General features: G+C 39.1%; 1 protein-coding gene across 10 annotated transcripts in view; it reads right to left on the bottom strand.

Moving 5' to 3' along the window:
* The window catches only part of TENM4 (teneurin transmembrane protein 4), a 4,497,462-nt gene extending 4,472,572 nt beyond the window's left edge, over nucleotides 1–24,890 (bottom strand). For 3 of the 10 annotated variants that reach the window (XM_044071314.1, XM_044071321.1, XM_044071313.1), the window contains exon 1: nucleotides 24,236–24,887. The gene's annotated coding sequence lies outside the window, so the exon portion shown is untranslated. Of the gene's footprint in view, nucleotides 1–24,235 lie in introns of all 10 variants that reach the window. The other 7 variants (XM_044071320.1, XM_044071316.1, XM_044071315.1 and 4 more) reach the window with 4 other exon arrangements.
* Between the last annotated feature and the right edge of the window lie 416 nt (nucleotides 24,891–25,306).

Raw genomic sequence — 25,306 nt, forward strand, 5'->3', positions numbered from 1 at the left:
ACCCTTAACAGTACCTCAGCGATTCATCCTACACCCCCAACATACATAATGAATTATGTCTCTTCCTCACTTCTGTTGCCACATCCTTCTCTATACATGGCCACAGCCAACTAAATGGCCTCCATTTCTCCCCCTTTGGCCTCTTCATAGGCACTTCCTAATCCACCTTTAATCTCCGTGTAAGGATTCCTTTTTTCAATTGCAACTCCAATTACCTTCATTTTAGCATGCTAGTTGCTTACTCTTCACAACCTTTCTTCTCCTGATAATTTCATCACCACAGCACTTCATATGCACATGCATCACGTCCTCTTTATTAGATGGATGACCATAGCTCTGAGACAGCTATCATTTCCTACAAATATCTTGTGGTAATGTCTGCTATCCTTCCTAACAGATTAAAATGAACCCACCTACTCTCTCTCTCTCTCTCTCTCTCTCTCTCTCTGTCTCTCTCTCTCTCTCTCTCTCTCTCTCTCACAGTTTTCTTCTTGTTGCTTTGCCTACCTCTTGTCCAGGGTTATCAAACCACACCAAGTGATGAACAGAGCTGTTCATTGATTCTTTTAATCTCTGTCTCATCTACCTGTCCTGAGATGGTGAAGATTTGATCATTAATATTCCCATTCTGTGTTAGCATTCCCTTTTTCTGATCAAAACTGGCTGCTTCTAAATCTTTCACCATTCCTGTATCCTGTTCTCCTATCTTGGAAATGAAGATGGGGTGGAGCTAGGATTTTTGAAACTCTACACTGACATTTATACCAACTTCCAGAATGTGGCCCATATCTGCAGTCCAAAATAGTGCCTATTTCTGGACAACACATTTTTTCAATATTGTAAAAAAAAGCTAAATAAATAGCCAGCCAGACCTTCTAACAAAAAGTAATTCATAAAATGCTTGACCAAAGCAATTTTTTTAATTTATATCATAGTATGCACTGTGCATGGGCAGCCACAGTGGTGCAGTGGTTAGCATTGCTGCCTCACAGCAAGAGGTTCTCTGGTTCGATCCTCGACTGGGGTGCCTTCTGTGCGGAGTCTGCATGTCCTCCCTGTGGTCACGTGGGTTTCCTCCAGGTGCTCCGGTTTCCTCCCACATCCCAAAGACATGCTGTAGGTGGATAGTATGCTTTAAATTGGCCCTAGGTGTGAGTGCGCATGTGCCTTCTGTGGATGGTTGGGCTGGCAACTCGACACCGTAAAACCGACTGCCAATCATGAGCAGACAAGGTGATCTGCTGTGGTGACCCCTAACTGGGAAAAGCTGAAAGAAGAAGAAGTATTCACTGTGTATGGCTGGCTGCAACATTGCATGGGCACCTCCCACGTTACAGAAGGACATGGAGTTCCTGTTTGCAGAAAATGTGATGATATTTAACTGTATTCATAAATATGAATAAGAGAAAATTAACTATTTTGCTGTCCTTAACTGTAGAAAGTAAACAAGTATTTTGTGTTTTTTCTCTTTGGGAGAAGGGTAGATATAATAGGTTCATAGGTTCATAGGTAGGTACTAGGCTATTGGCCCTAGGGCCTATATAAGCCTAGCCAAAGGTACCCTGGCTTTCACCACCCAAGAAAATTGTTTTCCTGTGAGATAATTGTTTCCAGATATTCTATAATTAACTTTATATTTTATTCCTGTGTTGAGGCTGTTATCCAGACAGAGAAAAGCAAACCCATTTACTATAACAAGACAGATCTAATTTCTCCTAGACATTATAAATGGAAAGTTTCCAGAAACTACCATGGGCTGGGGTTAACTATGAATAAGAGGTTTGAAAGAATAGTGATAATAGTATGCCTCCCACTGTAGATCCATTACCACGCCCCCCCCCCCCCCGGATCAGATGGGATTACTATCTCTTCAAAGACTGTTGAACTGAGAGCCATCATTTTAGTGGCTGCAGTGAGTGTTGCCAGAATTTTGCCAATTATAGACCAGCTTGCTGCTCTTCATAGAGTTTATTTCTACATTTATGCCTTGGCCTGTTACATAGTGAAAATTTAGATGGTGTAGATAGGGCCCAGGAGACTCTTACGGTTGAAGTATAGCTATGAAATCTCTGCCTGATTATACATAGTCTTCTTGTAAGTAGCCTATCTACGTAAACTAATTATTTTTTCTGCTTCCCATTACAATTATGCATTTTCCACATTGCATTGTCCAACTTCCTCCTTTTCAAGTATAACTTTTTTTTATTCACCTTTATAAACACTTAAAAAAAATAATGGCGGCACCCTATGTGGCTGTGGCTATGTCAGCTCATTCTAGAGCTATACATATTTTATCTTCTTTTGTACAGAAAATCTTGAAAAAAATCAGTTTCTGCACTTCCATTTGAAGGTAGAATAATGTATAGTTCACAAAAGTTAAACAGTCGACAACTACATGTTGCTGGTTGGGTCCCTTGAAGTCTGCACAGTATTTGGGGCCTACTACTTGCACAGAGCTACAACAGCTGGGTATTTTAACTCTTCACACTCTAAAAAGTGCCTGAAACTGGTATAACAGGTTTCTGGGTTATGCTAGAGAGAGAGAACATGGAAATGAGGTTGCAGAGCAGGTACTGATGTAAAGTTAAAAGCAAACCTCTACAGGCCTGTACTACCAACTATACTGCTAGCTAATGAGCACTGGATAGCCACATGGACTACTTGAGACTGGAACTCTCCAGCAAGAACAAGGTGAGAAATACTTGTTTATTTTTGATTCCTGAGACGTGGCTGCATGACAAGATAAATGATAGTGCAGTAAACAGAGCATTTTACACTGTTTCATGCACTGTGTGTAAAGGCCAGAGTAGGCGGAGTCTGCATCTATGTTAACAGAAGATGGTGCAGCAACTGTGAATTCATACAATCGCACTGCTGTGAGAACTTAGAGTTCCTTCCCATTAAATGTAGACCATTTTACTTCTCCAGGGAGCTGAATGGGGTCAGTGTAACAGTGGTTTATATCCCACCTAGTGCTAATACCACCGAGGCTCTAAATAAACTATGCAATCACATGGGTGAGCTGCAGAGCAAATATCCTGACTTTAAACAGGTGGCAGATGGTGCCTTTAATAAAGCAGACCTGAAAGAATTGCTCCCACACTACCATCAGTATGTGGACAGTCCTATAAGAGGTGATAATATCCTACATAAGGCGTACAAAAACTTAAAGAAAGCTTATAAGGCAGTGCAACTTCCACAAATAGGAAACTCTGACCATTATACCATCTTGCTATCACCAGCTTACAAACTTGCAATGGTTAGAGAAAAACCCACAAAGAAACAAATCAGGGTATGGCCCGAGGGGGCTATGGAGCCCCTCTAAGACTACTTTGAAAGAACCAACTGGTGCATGTTCAAGGAGACAGCCACAGTGAATCAGCATTTGAACATTGATGAATACACTGAAGTAGTGATGGCATGCATTTCAAACTGTGTTGATGGGGTAAAAAAACACCAAGAGTATCACTGTTAGAGATAACCAAAAGCCATGGCTCACCTGTAATGTATATGAGCTTCTGAAAGAGAGAAACGCAGCTTAAAGGGCTAAGGACAAAGCAGCCCTAAGTGCAGCAAGAGGTAATCTGAGGAGGGGTATAAAGAGGGCTAAGAGGGAACATGACAGAAAGGTACAGAGATACTTTGAATACATGGAGGATGCAAGGACACTATGGCAAGGCATACAGGAGATCACTGACTACAAAATCAGGTCAGCACAGCGTGAGGACAGCATCACATTCCTGGACAGTTTGAACATCTTCTTTTGTAGATTTGAGGAATGAAACAACAGGTTGGCACTAAAGCTACCCACTGATGAGAAGGATGCAGTGATCAGCCTCAGCACAGAGGAGGTAAGAAAGACAGCTAAGGAGAGTGAACCACAGGAAGGCTGCTGGCCCAGACAACATACTGGGCAAGGTGTTAAAAGGCTGTGCTGATCAACTATGCACAGTGCTCAAGGAAAATAACACCTCTCTTGCCATGGCAAAAATACTCTCATGCTTCAAAGGAAACTAACATCATCCACTACCTAAGAAACCCACTCCCTCCAGCCCTAATGACTACAGACCAGTTGTTCTGACATCCACTGTTATGAAATGTTTTGAGTGGCTGATCAAAAAGCATCTTTCATCACATCTGCAGCCTAATTTTGATCCTCTGCAGTTTGCGTACAGAGCTAACCGATCCACAGCTGATGCCATATCAGTAGCACTACATATCTCCCTTGACCATTTAGAGGGCAAAGACAACTATGTGTGGATGCTGTTAATAGACTTCAGCTCTGCATTTAATATGGTGGTACCAATGCAGCTGATAGAAAAACTGGCATATCAGTAAACATCTCTATAATTGGATCCTGGACTTCCTGATTGAGAGACCACAGAGGGTGTGTTCAGGTAAGAACACATCAATGTGCATCATGATTAACACTGGGGTCCCACAGGGATGTGTTCTTTGCCCACTGTTATTCACCATCCTGACCCATGACTGCTATGCTAAGCAGAAGTCCAACCATATCAACAAGTTTGCTGATGACACCATAGTCGTGGGGCTCATCACAAAGGAGGATGTAAGGGCATACAGAGAGGAGGTGGCATCTCTGATAATTTGGTGCAAGGGGAACAACCTTGACCTGAATGTAAACAAGACCAAAGAGATTATCATCAACTTCAGGAAAAGAAGAACAAATAACCCAGTGCTCAGGATCACTGGTGAGAGTGTAAAGAACATCAAGAGTGTGAAATTGCTGTGTGTACAGATATCAGAGGATCTCTTGGGTTTGGGAAACACCAGCAAACTGATCAAGAAAGTGCATCAATGCCTCCACGTTTTAAGAAGGCTGAAAAAAGTGAAGCTTCCTCCTCATATTCTCTCCACCTTCTATAGAGGTGCAGTAGAGAGCATCCTCACCTGCAACTTCACAGTGTGGTTTGGAAGCTGCACAGTTAAGTAAAGAAAGGCACTACAAAGAGTGGAGAGGGCTGCAGGGAAGGTAACAGGTTACAGCCTTCCATCGATACAACATCTTTATTCTGCAAGAAGCATCCGAAAGGCCACCAGAATAATACAGGACAACACACAACCTGTGCATGGACTGTTAAAGCATCTGGTATCGGGCAGGAGATATTGCAGCATCCGCTGCAGGACTACAAGATTTAGTAACAGTTTCTACCCTACAGTGATTAGACTTCTGAACTTGGGCGTTAGTCAGAGGAGTCTGGACACATAAGTAAATTTTTATTTATTTGTGCAATAAATACTGACATATATCCCAAGTAAGTGCAATATTTATTTATTATATCCATAGTCAGTATTATTTAACTCACAAAAGTAGAATATTGGACAAATAACTTAGGCATTTCAATCTGTACTGTGTTGTGTATTACTTTAAATAGGGTAGTTTATTTAACTCAGGGGAGGCTATTATTTTTATTTATGAGTGTTGGTAAATCTGCCTACTTTTTCTTGCATGCACTGGGAGTAGTATTGTATTTATGTTTATTCCTCTACTTGTGTGTGCTGTTTCACTTTACTTTTTAATCTCAAGAATTTAGCTGCTGCACGAAATTTCATTTAGGCTAGATGTGTACAGTTTTAAATGACAATAAAGTTTACTTTGACTTATTTACTTACTTAGTAATTGATAAGAGAGTACTTACTGTGAATGATAACTAGTTATTGGTATCCACATCTCATTGGCTAGGATGATCTGCTATACATTACCATGTGTATATATAGCTATTTAGTGTAGTTTTTAGGAGTTGAACAGTAACTGGAGTTCTCCACTAAGTGATCTAGCTTGGGCCAGGACAGAAATCTTCAGTGTTGGGAAATAATACCAGTTACCCTAAAAACGTATTGTGTTTGTGTTTGTGTGTGTGTGTGTGTGTGTGTGTGTGTGTGTGTGTGTGTGTGTGTGTGTGTGTGTGGTGTGTGTGTGTGTGTGTGTGTGTTTGTGTGTAACAAAAAAAATTAACCCAAAACCTTGACTGGGTAGTGTTCAGTCTGAAGCCATTCAATGGGTGTGAATGGTACAGAAAGCAATTCAAAATGGACAGTGTAAGACCATAGCTGCCTGTGACAATGCATACTTCCTTCATAGTCTTCAGGTCAAGCGTCATGTGCTAAGTTATTTAGTGCATACTCTGCATTTCAGCCTGCTTGCTGCTGTTGTTGTACATCATGAGACGGTACTTCCATGTGAAGATCAGATTATTATTAGCAGTGAAGTAGATACCATGATCATAAACACTGTTTTCTGTTACATATAACATACGTGGCTCATATGAGCAGTGAAGTAGATACCATGATCATAAACACTGTCTTCTGCTACATATAACATACGTGGCTCATATGAGCAGTGAAGTAGATACCGTGATCATAAACACTGTGATCTGCATGTGTGTGCTTTTGTGTGCATGTCTGTAATTTATGATAACCTAGTAAAGAAAACTATGTGGTTATAGAATTATCCATCTACTATAGAGATGCTCACCATATCCTTAACATTTACTTGTCATAAGCCAGTAATTTCTACACAGCAGTGGTAAGATTTCAAGGTGTGGTGCTGGTAAGTGCACGATGATAATTATATGGAAATGGAACACTGAAGCAGACAGAGTCACTTTTATTCAAGGCAACATAATTGGCACTTTGGGAACGGATCTTTGGCCGAAAATTTTTATGGTGGTCAATATTATTTTATACACATTTCTCACATTTGTTGAAATTTGGAGGCAATGGAGGCTCGTTTTACTCATGGGAAATCTGCAATCTTGGAGCGCTCTCTAGTACATCCCAAAACAGAGATTTCTATGACAGCTGAAGTTGGAAAGCGTATTGACCAGTATCCGTTCTGAGGTGGTGTATTTGCTATTTGTATCGTCGATCCTAATTCATGAGGAAATAAGTTGAGCAAAGCTGTAGAAATTTAGTGTGGGAGATTGGAACTCCGTGGTGGTGGAACACTCCATTCCAGAAGATCGTTATGTAGAATATAGTACTTGAGGTAAATGTTGATGGGCCTTGAAGCCTATTGTTGTTGAAGCAGGCAGTTTTTGTGGTGGTTCCTGTCCATTTTGAGTTTTTTTACTACTTTTGCAGCTTGTGTTTGTGGCGGTTTCTGTCCCTTTGGAGTTTTTTTACTACTTCTGGGGCTCATGTTACATGGATAAGCATGTTTTCTGCGTAATTGGGCTGGACACGTGTGTCTGCTGAAGTGGGGAGCTTTTGTGGTGTTTTTTGGATACGAAGAACCTTTTGTATTTCCTTTTGGAATTGACTGACATATATGAGGTGATTTTTATATTTTTCTTTGAGGCTCCAACGATGCTATTTTCAAGGGTTTGGCTTTGCAGGTTGGCAATTACATTTTGGCTGGCCTTATTGTCGTTTTGCTGCTGCTTTTGAGTGGAGGTCAGTTGGGGATATTATCTGGCAGTAGATTGCAGTGTCTTGGACTGCTCAAGCTAATGATTGTGTTCACTTTACTGTTGTTTCCTTGCTGTTTTTTGTCTGGAGGTTAGTTGGGGATATTATTTAGCAGTGAACACAATATTTTGGATTATTCAAGATACTGGTTGTGCTTACTGGAACTTTTTTATCTTGTATTGAGTTCTGAGTTCATGGCGCTGTTCTGTTTTGTTGGGACATGTTTAGCTGGACAAATGTAGTCCCTTCTCTCCATGATCATCCCTATTATAATCGGCTTACTTCAAGCGACGACGTTATTCAAACTGTGAGACATTTTATTGTTGTGTCAAGGTACTGTATGTATGTAAGGATGTATTCTGAATTTTGGTTCCCTTTTGGAACTTTATGCTTATGTTTATATTTTTTGTTAACTGATTGTACAATTTTGTGATAACATCATAGACACAAAGGAATTGTTTTATATATATTGTTTAAACTCTGTAGTCTGATATTTTATTGTTATAAGAAGTATTTTTAATTTGCAAATTGACATTGTGGAGTTACTTGTACAATACTACATAATTCTTTGCTAGTGTTATAAACACTGAAGTGTTTCTAGTTGTTTTTTGTTAGTTTATGTTAGGCCTTACTTTCCCTACTAACTTTTTCCTAATACAAATTTAGTACCTACCAGCATACCCTCACTCTTCCCTCCACACTCAAACTACACCATCAATAGTATCCAACCACCACTCTTTCAAAAAATGCATCTCAGACTAGGAATTCTTTGTTTTACACTCACATACCTAACCTACATCACAACCATTCATACTAACACAACATTAGAAAACACTGCATTTCATATAACGCATACTTACACAAAATCAAACACACCCTCAGATTTCCCTATCACTGCCACGTTATTTAAAGACAACTCAATACTACGCATATGTAAGTTTCACATAACCACTTCTTACACGAGAAAAATATCACTTAGATCCAACACAGAAGCACCCCACACTATTAAATATATACAGTTTATCACAAAGAAACTACTCACTTCAGGAGACATACACCCAAACCCAGGACCACTTAACAATCTACTATCAACCAAACAAACTTCTGACCTATCGATACTTAATATCAATACTAGGAGTATATCTACCAAACTTCCTGACCTACATGCATTTATAGCCCACTACTCCCCAGACATACTAACCATTACTGAGACCTGGCTAAAACCAAACACCCAAGATGAGGAAATCCTTCCACCGGGCTATAATATATTAAGACAGGATAGGAGTAAGCAAGAAGGGAGGTGGAATTGCTTTCTTCTTTAAAAGTACACTCAACATAAAACCCCTACAAACCCCTTTTCCTAAATTTCAAAATGCCGAAATCTTAGGCTCAGTCCTATATATAAACAACACCAAAAAATCAATATACTCTGCTGTTACATTCCCCCAGGAAATAACTCCTTCACCATTGAAGAAATCCTACACTGGACTACAGATACTCTTCCACAGGAAACCATCCTACTAGGTGACCTAAATACTGATTGGTTAGCATGTAACTCTACAACCCCACTAACCACATCAGTCTCTTTGTTTTTTCCCACCTCATCAAAGAACCCACTAGAACAGATAAAAAAAAACAAAAAACAATCTATGCGTAGAATGGGCGTACCTTCGTTGAAGGTTGGGCGTCGAGCTGGCACCTCGGCACCCATAAAAAATCTACTGCCAATCATTAGCAGACCGGAGTGGCGACCCCTAACCAGGAAAAGCTGAAAGAAAAAGAACTAGACTGAACGCTCTTAGATCATCAAGCAAACTACCACTAGAAGTCACCAACAGCTACAATAGCTTTGGAGATGCACTATATAGTAGTTCAGTGGCTAAAAAAATGGAACTCTGTCCCTACTAGCATTCAAAACACATCATCCAAAGCCTCCTTTAAAGACCTCATCAGGCAATATCTCAAGCAAAGTTGGCAGTGCCATGACTGCTCCCCAGGCCAGTGAAAGCAGATAACATATACATACTAAATCTAGAACACTTGATAATAGTTTTCATTTTTACTCACAAACACTGGCTAATCTGCAATGTATGTACTGTACCTGTGTACTATGTATGTATTCTACCTATGTTCCAAATTTCAGCTGTACACCACAAATATGTTAATTACCTTTATTTTTAAAATTAATATTTTTTTGTTTGTTCTCTCCACTATAACTGTTTATGTGCCGCATACAACTGTAAAAACATGTCTCTTGTAATTTGCGTGTATACTGTTCATGTCTAAATAACTAAATGTGTCTGTAATTTTTCTTTGTGGAGCTTCTCTCCCTGGGCCTCTGCTGAAAAAGGGCCTTTTCGGCTCAGTCAGACACCCCCGGTTAACAAATGTAAAATAAAAAATAAAATAAATAAAAATAGTCAATTGCTCTAAACAAAACTACCAGACAGGATGCCTACCAGACACTCTAAGTGACCATCTCCCCACAGTCCTCCTTCCTAAATGCACCAACTTAGCTAAGCCCATAGCTTTTAGACAAGTCAAAGATGACTGCAAACAAAATATACAGGATCTTAACTTCATTCTAAAACAATGTAACTGAGATCCACTTAAAACCCTAAGTTTAGACCAGGCCATTGAATACTTTAATAGCACTTTCATTAATGTCTTAAATTTTGTTGCGCCCATTAGGAAAGTTAGAGTTAAGACAAACTACGCACCATGGCTAAGTAGGGACAGAAGAGCCCTACTGAAGTCTAGAGACATGGCTTGGAAAATGTGGAAAAGAGAAAACACTAGTCTATCCAAACAAAACTACCAACAACTCAGAAATCAGGCTAAGACACAAACCAAATTGCATAAACAGAATTATTTCCTTGCTGCCCAAAATAATCACTCAAAAGACCCTCAGAAGTTTTGGCATACTGTCAACTCACTGTTAAAACCAGGTAAAACCACCACTCCAACTCCCACCTCCACCAATAATACTAAAGACACAGCCTCCCAATTTAATCAACACTTTACAGAATCTATCCTGACTTTATCCTCCCAACTATCCAAAAAACAAACTTTTAGATATCTCAACAAAATACCCTGATAACATGCCCTCCTTTACTCTCTCATCTGTTCCTACATCTACTATTAAAAAAACTCCTCTTAAAACTGAAGCCTACCACCCATGCTGCAGACAATATTCCTGCTAACTTCCTCAAAGCAGCTTCTGAGTCTATTTCTTACCCTGTATCCATCCTTATCAATCGTTCCATACAGGAAGCCTATATCCCTCAACTATGGAAAGTTTCACATACTATTCCACTTCACAAAGGTGGTAATTCCCATGATTTCTCTAATTATCGTCCAATTATGATTCTATCCCCTCTATCTAAACTACTCGAAAAATGTATATATTCTCAAGTAATGAATTTCCTAAACTCACACAATCTTATCTCCTCCACAAAACATGGCTTTCGGCAACACCATAGCACAACTGCTCTTCTTTTACTAACCTGGTACACCAACACAGAAACAACTTTGTATCTGCTACATTTTTAGACCTCTTGAAAGCATTTGACATGGTCTCACACTCCCTACTTCTAGACACCGTTGCCTCTCTAGCATTTGCCCCTCCAACTATTGCCTAGTCTAAAAATTATCTGTCAGATAGGTAGAAGTCTGTCCAATGGTAAGGTTTACTATCTCCTCTACTCCCAGTAACCATAGGTGTACCAGAAGGCTCTATATTAGGTCCTCTTCCTTTCTCGATTTTTACTAACAATCTTCATACCTCCACCCACTCTGCTACACTCATACAGTACACAGACGATTTGACTTTTATCTGCTCTGCACCCTCACTTACCACGTTACAACAACTCATTCAGGATTCCTTTAATTTAGTGGAAAGTTGGATTACTCATATCCAACTTATCCTAAATCCCAAAAAGACTAAATTGGTTCTTTTCACCCCCAACAAATCTATTCCTACCTCTCTATCCTTTTCAATCACTTCCACAAATGGTACTATCATCACCCCCTCTGAACAAACCAAACTCCTAGGTGTAGAAATTGACAAAAACCTACAGTTGGATGTCCACATTTCGTAAACCATCAAAAAAGTCCATAAAAAATGGGAACACTATACAGACAAAAAACTTTCTCTCAAAAAAGCGAGAATCTCCCTAGACCAAACCCATCTATTGTCCACTCTAATGTATGCGGCAACAATCCTTACTCATATCAGAAAACATGATTTTGCTAGACTTGTGACATGTTACAACAAAATTGCCAAGTTCGCTAATAACTGCACCTTCAGAACCCATCACTGTCAGGCTCTAAAGGAACTACAATGGCTAGAATTTCCCCAACTACTCAATTACCATCAACTAATCATTGCCTACAATATTGTGAGACATCCCGATAGGACCCCAGCACTAAGTCACCTACTCACACCCTACAAATCAAATCGTCCCCTTCACTCCACTGATAAATCACTCCTTTGTATCTCTAAGGCTAACAATGCTAAAGTAAAGCGCTATTTTCCCATAATGTAGTTAAATCCTGGAATAACCTTCCCCCTGCTTTATCTTCTGCATCCACTATTACGCTGTTCAAAAGCTCACTTAAATTACATTTAATGAATTCGTTGCTATGCCCATGCATTACCTAATCATCACTGTTTCTGCCACTCCAGATGGCTTCATATCCAATTATCCCCACTGCAATTTTTTTCTATAGTATCAGGAATTTTATTTTCTACTCAAGTTTCTAATAGTTATACTAGCTCATGTTAAATTTACACTAATTAATTGCTAAGTAGACTCTGTTTGTCTCTATAGTTAGTTATAATGCTTATCTAGTATCAATTTCTGTATCGAACGTTGTATGTTTTATCTAGTGTCTAATTTTGTTTTTTGTATCAAAAGTTGTATTTTTATCTGTCAATTTTTGCTTCTGTATAGATGATCATGTTGTTATCATACTGTGCAACTATTTGTTTTTCTGTACTGAATGTGGAGCTTTTTTCCCCAGGTCTCTGCTGTAAATGGACATGTGTCCAGTCAGACTATCCCGGTAAACAAATGTAAAATAAAATAAAAATAAAATAAATACAGCATACTTGGCTCATATGAGCAGTGAAGTAGACACCGTGATCATAAACACTGTCCTCTGTTACATATAACATACGTAGTTCATATGAGCAGTGAATTAGATACCATGATCATAAACACTGTCCTCTGTTACATATAACATATGTGGCTCATATGAGCAGTGAATTAGATACCATGATCATAAACACTGTCCTCTGTTACATATAACATACGTGGCTCATATGAGCAGTGAATTAGATACCATGATCATAAACACTGTCCTCTGTTACATATAACATATGTGGCTCATATGAGCAGTGAAGTAGATACCATGATTATAAACACTGTCCTCTGTTACATATAACATACGTGGCTCATATGAGCAGTGAAGTAGATACCATGATCATAAACACTGCCCTCTGTTACATATAACCTACTTGGCTCAATGTTTTACCCAAAAAATACATTTTCTGTCCCTGAAACATTAGCTACCACTATAAAGAAATGCGATCCAGGCACCTAAACATATCTGAAATTTGGCAAATTCAAAGATCAATGCTGGAATAGCAACTTAAACAATAATTATTTGTCTTAGTATGTTTGTAAAAGCATGGCACAGCGCTATAGCAACAGGGACGGTTTTATAACCTAAAAGCTAAGGTTGCATGAATTCTTCTCTAGTGATTCTGTAAGAGAAAAAGCACAATGAGTTTGCAGAAAATGTGAGATTAAATGAAGATATGCTCTTCTGTTGCAGTTGTGGCCTTGCAAGCTTTACACAACATCTTTTGTTGTTACTCCATACAATGTTGAACATATAAAATCATAATAGGTACTTACTAAATCAGAGATAACATTTTAAACATGCAGATCCTTAAGCTGTTTTAACACCTCTGAAATGCAGCCAATACAAAGGAGAAAGTTCATCTCAGTTAACTTCCTAATAGAAAAAAGATATCAAGATCTTTTTATATAACTGCTATCATTCTGAAAGCACATAAGGTATAAAACAACATCTTCTTAACTCTATTTACTTCCATCTCTGTCATTCCCATCATCTGAAGTACTTAATAATCACAAAACATCTCAGAGCAGGTGCACCCTCTTTCAACAACGGTGTCTAGTGAACAATATTAAGTAGCAGTCATATCAGCTTTTAAGCCAACTTCAGAAATCAGAGAAGCTGATTGGACAATGCTGTGCATGTGTACCCCACTGGGTGAGCAGTAGCATGGCCTGCCTAGATCACCCCACCACCCAACAGTCCGGGACCGTAATTTTTTTATGTTTTTGCAGGGAGGCTGCACCCCCTTCAAATTAAATATATGAACTCTGAGATTGCACTAATCTTGAGGAAAAGGGTAACTACCCATGGCATGCCCACATCTGGGTGAGAACTGCCCAGTGGGGTACGCACATACAGTATCACCAATGATTGAGCATTCTCTGCACATCTATGCAAAATAGTGCTTCCTCAATAACAGGCAAGTATGGCCAAATTATATTTAAGTTCAGTAACAAGGGTTTAGCTAGACGGATTGCTGTCTCAGTCCTCTCAGTGCCAAAGAGTCACAAACATGCATAGCTTCTTTTCTGCAAAGGATCATACTCTCATTAAAGATATTTCCATCTGCGATACTGGCAAAATTCTTTTGAGAACAGGTCCGACAGGCAAGCATCAAGCAAATCTTTATTTTCATTGTAATATGTTAGGTGTGTGTCAATTATTGACAAAATGAGAAAAAAATCTGAGTTCTGTGTTTCCCATCCTGCTAAGTGATAGCAAAATGTAATTTTTAATTTAGGGTAAAAATCTGCATTCAAGCATTTCAAAGCTGGAGACAGCATTGCAGAGAAGGAGGTTTAGTGAAACAATTGCCACACAACTTTAGGTTTGTGGCTAAACAGATGTTCGAACCTCAAACTTTCAACCACTTTATCACAAGGTGCACATTTACCATGATTCAGTCACTCAGAGTCAATGAAAGCAATACCTATAGGTGTGCCATAAGACAATGGAATATTTTGCATTGGTGACAACTTAAATTTCACCGATGTTATGTCTTGAAATCTGCACCACCATTTTTTTCTTAAAATTAACTATCCATAGAATCAGTGTAAAAATTCATTTATAAGTCATTAAAGCACGTGGGCAAGCAACTTTCCATGTTGCTACATAATATTAAAAAACACAGACTGTGCCTTTTGATGCTTTATTTATTCTTATGCAGCATGTTAGCATTACATTTATATCATCTGAATGACATCAAAGGAAGTATTAACAATGCTTCATGGACAGAGGCAAAGTACTTGTGGTTAAGAACCATCAGCTTCTGCCTACAAATAATAAGACATTTATTTATGTTGTGGTTCCAGCAGAATAGTGCATATAGTTAATCTCACATTAAGGCAATCTAATTTTGATATCTAGTAAACAAACCTTGCTTACAGGAAGTACACACTTTCTACAACTGTGGTTTGTACAAACATATAGTAATCTTTATATATCTGTACAGTATTAACAGACAGAATTTGCATACACTCGCAAACCATTCTTAGGTGAAAAGAAATCAACTTACAACATGTGAAGACGTGTTTATGCTGTGGTTCTTATATTACGGTACTTTGATTCTCATAATATGATGTTGACTATACAATCATTCATTCGTTAAGCCATTCTCTGATTACCCTCTTAAGGGTCACAGGGAACTAGAGTGTACAGCAGCACTCAGTGTATGAAAGGCACAGAAACTGATCCTGAAGGAGGTACTAACCTATTACAGGCTATGCAAACAGACACACACAAACATACAATTGTTCTTAGTCTCACACTACATGTAAACTACAGAAAATGTTAAATCTGCACCAATTATCCCATGACACACCTGTGATATCTGGGTGGAAGCCAGGTCATCCAGTGAAAACCTGAACAGACAGATGGAGGAGGTACAAGTTCCACAGAAAGCATGCCAGCTGACAACTAAACTGTAGCACCACTTGTGATGAGATAGTAATGTTAGTAATTGTGTGACCGTGCCACCAGAAATACCCAATTGACAATACATCTTTCTGCTGAGTACAGGTGTGCTGTGGTTACCAGAAACATATAGCACCATATGTATTACTGCAGGCCTGAGTACTTGTTATACATGATCTTCTCCTGCAATGTCATGTGGGGTAAAAATATTGCTGAGGGCTACTAAAGGCGGCAACAGACAGCATATGTGGTGAAAGGTAACCTCCGGGTCAATGATGTTTTACTTAAATTTGGTGTAAGAGGAAAAATAATATGACTTAAACTCTGCACTACAGTAAAGCACAAACTTCCTGAATGATTTTTTACTTCATTAAATTTAGAACACCTGCACCACATAAATACATCCAAGTATATGAGCTATCCAGTGCAGGGACGTTTTTGGATTGAATGAGTCGGACTATTTCATTACCTCTGTAATACAAAATCCCGTTGTTATAATCCATGTAATCTCTTGTCCCTCTCCTTCCTGCCCAAAACATTACAATTTTGCTGTTGTTCAGATGAAAAATCACTGGGTTAACTGTCAGCCTTTAAGTAATGGAGAACACTTTGACCCCTTAAACACTGCCACTAACGAAGGTACTCCTCCTTTCCACAAATAAGGACCCGCTGCATAACCGTTGTCTGCCTCTACAGATGTAGACACGATCCATGGACACAGTTCTGTAGTTTACAGATTACACAGCCTCCCACTGACTGTCAGTGTTTAACAAAGCAGATACAAATGACATAATAATGACATAAAAATGACAAGAAAACCTCCTTCTCTCTACGCCTCTAGCAAACCAACCTACATTCTGATGTCTTGGATACAGTAAGTCTGAAATGCAGAGTCTGCTGTAGGATCCCAGTAATTACTATCCATGTCAGTTTTACCTTCCGATACATTGGCCTTGACTTTTCAACTTGTCCTATTTCTTTCACATATCTTTTACATTTTTATGAATGCTCAGTTTGAGATTGCAGAGCAGAATCAACGTGTCACACTAGCTGGTGCCTCTCCCAGTCATGCCCACTTCCCCAGCAAAACTGAATTCAACTTAAAGCAAGGAATACATTCTTCTTAGAGCCAGCTCAGGTGTTACAAATGAGCATACGTGAAAAGCAGGGGGTAAGCACTTCCAAGTGCATTTAGCTTTATTGTTATGAGTGCCCTCCCACCAAATCACTAATCAGCTGCTGCCACAGGGCCAAGATATAGGTGTTCATTTATCCTCTATCTAGATCCTTAAATTTAATTTAATTCATAATTAGAGGCAGGATGGTAAAAAAAGAAGAATGGACAGTTATTTTCTGCTCATGTTTGTCAAGATAACTAGTATACATGCCTTTTTCAATACATGTCTTTTTCAGTGCATGTCTTCCTCCGAACAGGCTCATACTGTTCTGAAACCTTCCACTGCTACTCTCACAACCATAATCTCCTGAAATTTATTCCCCTTAATCACCACTCTAACTATGTGACAATAATTTTAATTATCCTTCCACGCTTACTGTCAGTGACTCACCGTGCCTTCAGTGGTATATGTTTTCCTGTCACACGCAATTGTTACCGATAGTAATTTAACAATGCTTCCCCTCAGCTCAGATAATTTATATTCATACCCCTCAAAATATCCTCCCAGAATAGACAGCTAAGTTTTCATTTATTTTATTCATTTGTTAACCACTAAAATCCATAATTTTTTAGGTAGCAACTGAGGAGCATAACTTGGTGACATACTACTTAAGCTCCTGTAGAACTCCAGAATTCAGGGCTTCGCTAAGATTAAAGAATAAGGAAAAACAGCAAACTGATTCCATTCGTCCACTTCCTAGCGCATCACACATGCTTAGCTGCAACAACTCAGGAGCTCCATAACACAAGTCTGCATCTTTTTTTTTATTCTGCACACCATGTCTTTACTGCTGGAGAAATTCCCGCACACAGAGGGGAGGTCAAACTGCTATGCAGTTGACAGAAAATCATCTCTTATTGTACACTAAGTAGAGATATCACACAAACACTGCTTCACACATGTGGTACCTTATATAACCATCAAATGCCAAGGACGGCTACTATTTTCTCTTCAAAATTTTGTCTTGTTCTTCATACATCCCGTGATTTTGTGGCAACAATAAAGATTAGTCACAAAAGACTAAACAGGATTAGCAAATGTGTCAATGTGTATTAATACAAATAATTTTATTCAACCAGTTCTACAAGTGAATGCTGCTAAGAAATAAAACAGTTCCTGTTCTGGTGACTTTTGTTGTTTCTCCACATACCGGGCTTTGTCTGCGATTTTTGAGTGAAGAACTTCACTGCAATTTTTTAAATGCAGTGTAAGTTACAAGCTGACAAACATGCTTAACTTACGTTTGCATTTTACACATGCATACCAAGTGAATCTACACTTAGTATTTTCAGACAGTTTGTGTTTTCTCAATGTCACCTTAAATTCAGATCAATAGAGAGGCAGTAAACCTCACAAGGATATAAAGGAAAAAAGAATGTAATTTGCAAAGAAAATAAAATGCCTTTTTACCGACATCAAATAGAGTCTTACTAAAAATATTCCTCTCTTCTAAGTAATAACTACTGCTAGTTATTTAATGTGTAATAAATACAACTTTTTGGAGACAGGCTAATAGACTGATTAGTAAAATCGGTTCCTATGACAAAGCTGTAGGGGTGAAGCAACAGGAAACGCCTGTTGCATTTGCCTCAGTGTTCAGCTCTAAATCATTTTATTTTCAGTGAAATAACTGCATATGTTCAGTACCGTAAAGTGGGAACTGTTACTCAGATCCCACCACTATTGTTAGTACGTTATCTTCCATGACCTGGGAAACTTTACTGGAATCCTATATATTTTATTATGCAGTATCACAAAGCCTGCGGTAAACCCTCCATTCTTTTCTCTATGCTTGCACAAATGAGTAGTCCTTGTAATCATTTGGACAGAACACAAGATAAAACACTCTTTTTTGGCTTGGCAGTATTGAATTATTTATTAGAATACTGCAGACCTAAGTAATGCATAAAACTGAATGTATAATGGTGATGTGCATAAGTAAATAAAATAGATATAACAAAATTATGAAACAGACATGAAGACAGGTTATTAAATTGGACAGCAAATGCTATTTTACAAGAGATGCCACATGACTTGTGTTTGCTGTTTGCTCCATTTTTAAGAGAAATATCAAATCACATGTGAAGCTTTTGTTTGAAAGTTTTGCATCCTCAGAAACTGGCAGCAAAGAGAAGTTTTTACAGCAATGAAAGGTACCAATTTAGAATGCTATAATAGCATTTTATTAATTTTTACTGTTTACTTAAAGACTACACGGATGTAGCAGACAACTGTCTAGCAGATATTAGAGTGACACCCTATATGCTACTGTGCAAAATTTTTGTGCAGCTTTCAAGAAAAACAGAAAAAAAAATGTGTACCATGCACGATCAGAGGCTTGATGAATGAGACAGCAGGATGAGAATAACAGCTAAATGCTTAAAATAAGAACCTTTAAAAGTACACCAAGCAAAGGGGAATCAGTAAAAAGGAATACAAATATATAGCATTGGAAAATATGCGTTTCCCAGTTACAAGCTTTCGCTTTAACCCTTCTTCACCTGTGACAAACATAACCATTTTTAAACTGTGACTAACATCATATTAAACAGACGTAGATGTTACATGAAATAATAGCTAGACCTGTAAATGACTGTCAGGCTGTTTCATTTACTTCTAAATTCTATTGGTTCTTATGTTTAAAAACATAAGTTTGCCTGAAAATTGTTTAAGCATTATTATGCCAGCTCTAAAATTTTAATGAGTGAACTTATTTGAGTTTAAAATAAAAGCTGTGCTTTCTTTTGTGCTATCCAAAGAACATTTTGTAAGGGCTGCTTACAATGAAAAGGTATAATTATGCCCATGGAGATGAGTACATGGGTTGTGCAGGTATACATATTAGATGTCTTACACTGATGACTGATCAGGTCAGAAACCACTGCATGTATGATCAGCTTACTTTATCTCTTCTTTAAAATGACACCCAAATATGTCTTCTGAGAACCACATCCACACAGGAACACACAAAAAAGATAAAGACCATGTAATCTGCGTTACCTGACCTGCTGTGGGCATGTTTTCCCCTGATAAGAAAGGGATATGTGCTCTAGATATAAGAAACATAGTAATTTACCTATGTGGTAAGCTACTGTACATATGCAGATTCATAAGTATTCACACAGCAGCCTAAAATCTGTAATCATATGATGTTATTGTATAACAATTTTACCTTTCCATGCTCACTCCCTTGATGCAGTCGGGGGAGTTTTCTTTAGAGTTTGCTGCTTCATAATTGCAAATACTTAACACTGTTATTTTCTGGACGACTCGCTTGTACTATGCGTTACTCTAATGACTGTTGTTAACATCTTATATAGCAGTTGTGTGTATTCTCTGGTATATCATTTCATCATCACTATATTAATGTACAGTTTACAGTTCATGCATTTTCTCTCTCATGTTGGGCCCTGCTGTCCTTTTTAACATATAGTACAAATAGATTTTCTTGGTCTTGTCAGAAAACAAGCACATTATGTATACTACACTTATTAAATAAACAAAACATAATTTAATAGGAATAAACTGCTAGTGTAAGGAATTACAAAAATAAGCAGTCACACAGCATCTGACATACAGATTTTTTTCTGCCTTTAGAGATTGATGTTAGTAACAATACTGCATCATTCACCAATTTTGAAATATAACAGTCATGTAAAGCATTTCTCTAGTTCAAAAAAACAAGAAAAAACAAATACAGATTTGTAAAAAAAATTATACAAAGAAAGATACTCTCTTAAAGTGTTATACGACTAATAAATCACTCTGACAGCTGGACTTTTCCTCTTCTTACTTTTAACTGTCACTCAGCAGTTAATCCTCAGCCTGTTTAAAAATGTCAGTCTACTATAAACTACAAGGGCATGCACAACTATAGTTATACCATCTGAAGGGAGATGCAAGATTATATCCCAAATGGGATATCATTTGGCCTTGTTGACATGGTCACTTCATAACATACCTGATCATCAGCTAGCTCCCTCCCTAACTTACAAATCAAGATTCCTGTCACAGCTGCGTCTGAAGCCCATTGCCTTTCATCGTGTTTCAGGCAATGGCCACTCTATTTCTAATAACAACTATTAGTCTTCTGGTTCTATTCACTGATAGGGGGTGACTTCTCAATACACCCTCTGTGTCCTGTGTGTGTCTGCACAGGTTTTTGTCAGATCATCAGGTTTATTCCTACAACCGTAAAATGAGCTGCAAACCTCCCATAGGTGAGGGTGTTTCTTGTAATGGTTTAACATCTTATCTAGGACTAGTTCTCTTGTCTTATTTCTGCTATTCACTACTTGTTGAAACATGCTCCTGATCCCCATGATAAAATGAATTAATATTAGATTGCACATGTGTTTGTGTGCGTGTGGTGCCTGTGTATCTCTTGGAGTCATACTGGACACAACAGAGACATATTTTTGGCACACACTCCTTGATTTCAATGCTGTATCTTTTTCTGTGAAGGGGCTGGTCCCCCTAAAATAATGATGGATGGTGGTTCTTAAGTTATTACCTCAAGAATCCCAGACAAAACATCAATGGCTTGAACTACAGGACAGTTTTTAAACATTCACCTTATTTGATTAGAAAGTACGTAGAATAACAGCACCTATATTAACAAACATTGTTGAGTAATAAGAAGTCTGAAACACTAATCTCCGCCATTATTGAGTGAAATCATTAATTTTAGGAAGGACTGATCAAATACATAAGGCAAAATCAGGAACTGCTGAAAGTCGGTCCCAGTTGAATGGTACCTTTTATGAGGTTGCGGTCACCACCCTCACCAGTCACACCTACAGATTTTGCATGTTTGAAAACAGAAGCAATGTCAGTGCTGGTAAACTTCAAGAAAAGAAACTCACTGTTTAATTTTTAAAGTTTTCTTACTTATTTCACAGCAATGACAATATGGCTCCCACACCCACCCCACACAATTACATGCTGTACATGGCTTACTGGGCCCAGACCAGGAGAGCCCACTACCGCAGGTAAGACAAGAAGTTTGCCTAATAACAACTTGACTCAGTTCTCCCTCTCCAAGCGCATTTACCTAAAGAAGGTAAGTCATTTACAGACTAGGTCCACTGGTTGTAAGTGAAAGGTGATGAAAATAACTTTCAGTCCTAGTAAACTGCCAGTAAAGCATAATGCTGCAAGAATATGTTCTTTTTAACATTATTAAAGCTGCATGGAAATATGTAATATAAAGAAACGTCTTTTGTACTTTTGAAATGGATTACGATGTTAGAAGGTTGAGCGATTTACTGATTCGTAAACACACCCAGGCTTCCCCTGAGGGTATCCAACACCGAATCCCGCTAATTAATCACAGAAGGAACAATAAATAAATAAACATATCCCCCCGTTCCGTTGTATTGCACTTAGCACTCCACTGCGGCAGTAAACATTTAAATTTGCACAGCAAACAGAAGATGGTAAGACATTTTCATTTCTCACCGTGCTTAGGTTTAGCAGCAGTAGTGGTGGAATACAAGACTCTCTTGTATATGTCTTCTACCAACAATAAACATCCACATCGCAAATGTCCACGGATCTCGGACAACATTAACAAAACATCCGAAAAACATGCGTTCTTGATACACTTAGGTCAAAACATCAAAGCTTAGCCTCCAAGACTTTTAAATGAAACTACAGAGAGCAGCTCTCCAACCAACAAACGCACCATGAACAAGATACATATTTTCAAGAAGCATCCGCAGTTAACAAGCCCTGTCATTTCCACCAGTCCTCCTGTTGAACTTGCAGCCGCTTAAATTCAAGCGCTACCTGTCAAGCGTACACAAGCTCACCTGTATGAAGCAGCTTTGTTTTAAACAAGTCAATCACCGTGCTTCGTCTCTGTATTCCCGTAGGCGCTTTGCTACAGTTGCTAGCAAAACATACCAACAGTGCCCAAAAAAATTTGTTTTGTCAGTGGGTACCCAGCAGTTGTGCAGGTTGACCGCTGATGGTGTTTACTGCACTCTGCAAGCAGCGGAATGCTTGACTTTGTCACAGCAGCTCCAAACCCTTGGTACTGTTGTAGATTTCCCTCCAAGCATTCAAGAACCTTGACTTCTTCCTATCACCCCGCTTATTCAGGTAAGCTAACAGTCTCGGGGCTATACCTCTCAACTGTCCCTCATTTTAAGGAATGCCCCTAATTTTGACTCTCTCTTAATCCCTCCTAAAATGGTGACTATTGGGGAATTACTGGTGAATTGTAATGAAAATAATTACAGTTATAGATTTCTTTTATTTCAGAAACTGTATTTTAATTCACATTATCCTGTTCTGTCAGTGACTCAAGTTAAAAGAACTAATATTTTAAAAGTGCTCCTGATTATTTCTGGATTTGTCCCGGGTTCTGTTAAGATCTGCCCCCGATTGGTTGAGAGCTATTTCGTCGGGGCTCCACAAATATGCTACACAGGTGGCAAAGGCAGGCCACGAATCTATGTATCTGCCCCGGCTAACTGGAGCATCTATAAGCTCAATTATAGAGCCATCTAATTTACCGGCGCTGGAAATGAATATATTCCACACACTAAACACCCGCTTAAGCCCTATCCCTCGATACAGAAATATTGTTTGTCTCAATTCTTTTAAGAAATCATTTTACTCGGGAATTAAGCTTGAGTAAATCAGCTCCAAAAAAAACAGAAGAATAACTACGACAGCGTCCACAAAACCCACAAAAATAAAAGGAAGATATGGAAATGGATTTTACTTAGATTGTTTAACTTAAACCATTTATTTAAAATGACATTGTTAATCCGAGCTCAGACCACATCACGAAGACATAAGTGACAAAGACCGCAAGGAACAAAATGGTTTTGCAACGATAAAAATGTTGTGGATGGGAAAAGGAGTGCAGCAGAGGGCTTGGGAAAGCCACTTCACCTAGACTGCATAAAGTCCATCATGCCCAGGGCAGGCAATCACAGGCTGCTCAAGAAAAAAACAATACACTAATGATCGCATCACCGTAAATCAAATAAACACTGCATGGGGGAAATTTTCTTAATAAACACAAGAAGCAGTCCTAATTGCACATGCTCCACCAATCACCACTTAGTTCCAATACAAAGTGTTGCTAAGATCACAGCAAAAGTCGTAAACCCCTCAACCATCTAGAGTAAAAAAGATCACGGGTTTTTAAGTCCACATTCATGCAGCAATTGCAGCTTCTGAAAGTCAAAGCTCAGCCAAGGTAGATGAATAATAAAACTGGATGCTAGCAGTTCACAACAGTACAAGGATTGTAGACAGCGGATAAGCCAGCATGTGTAGTTTGCAATACGTGCACATTATCCTAAAATGAGTGTCCTCTATGACTTACTACATTTCCAGTGAAAAAGCGGGGTGGTGCCCGAACAGATTCCCACACGAAAGCTAGAAGATGCAACAAGATCCCACTGACCCACACAATCCCCAAAATTCAGAGAAAGGGGAGGGGTTGCATAGGTAGACAAGCAAGCAGGAAAAGCTTAAGCAGCACATTATTCCAGGCACAGCAGGACACGGCATCAACAACAAAACCAGTCCGGGCAAAGGCTTACCATTCCGCAGGCTTCGTATACCGATGTATGGAGGTCCTGCAGCTACTGGAAAGCGCTCGTCCGCCACCAAGACTACCACCACTAGCTTTCAAGGCTGGGGCGGCAATGACCTACGAGGCAAAACAAATGAAAGTACGGACCCCACCGCTGCAAGAATAAAAATCAGGGATATATAACGCATATACCAATCCACACAGAATACGCCAAACAGCGACAACCAGTAACTCCCAGTAGCAAACAGCAACAGGACGCCCCTGTCCCAGTCTCTAGCTAGCAACACAAACACGCACGCGACCCCTTCGTTAGGTTACACAGTCCAACCTAAGAAGCTGCTAGTGGCACGGTGGTCCTCCTTTTAGCCCCTCTTGGCTCAGGCCGTGCTGGTGAACTGTCTTGCAGTGGTACTGCTGCTCCTACATTCCATCTGTATGCACGGATGAGAGGAAGTAATCATAAACCACTGGTAGCAGGGTATTGCAGTACTAGGCTGTGCGATGTTGTTGCAGGCAGCAATAATTCTCGCCTAGGCTGCCCGCCGCTGCTGGTTGCACACGACTGGCTCGCACTCATACACACACACTCACCCATACACACATACACGCGCGCACACACCCACCTCGCGCAGCTAAAGGCGGCCTGTAGCACTGAGGGGCGGGGAAGAGAGAGGCTAGTCCCCTGCTCCTGCTTCAGGTACCATCTTCTCCTTACTACCGAGTAGAAAAGCACGTGGTTGTGCAAGGATATTTTTTTCAGATTTGTGCTGTTTGCATTGATTTGCTTCATCACTTCTCCTCCAGACTGTTATCCTGTTGGTTGTAAGCTCTTTATACGGTGCAAGGATGTTGCTATTGGATGTTAAAGCCCTGCTGCGATATTCTTGTGCATCGAATATGGAAGATGAAAACACATTTAGGTGCAACTTGGATAATGGATTTTTTGTAGGAAACATGGGGATGTTACCAAGAAAATAGGACTAGCAAGCAATATATCTGGCTTACTGTGTGTGCGCTCATAGGACTTAGTTTTATCTGATTGTTGTCACCATTAACACATACCTTTCAACCTTTCTTC

This window comes from Protopterus annectens, chromosome 5.part0 (assembly GCF_019279795.1).
Source record: "Protopterus annectens isolate FY-2018-M chromosome 5.part0, PAN1.0, whole genome shotgun sequence".
NCBI lineage: Eukaryota > Metazoa > Chordata > Ceratodontiformes > Protopteridae > Protopterus > Protopterus annectens.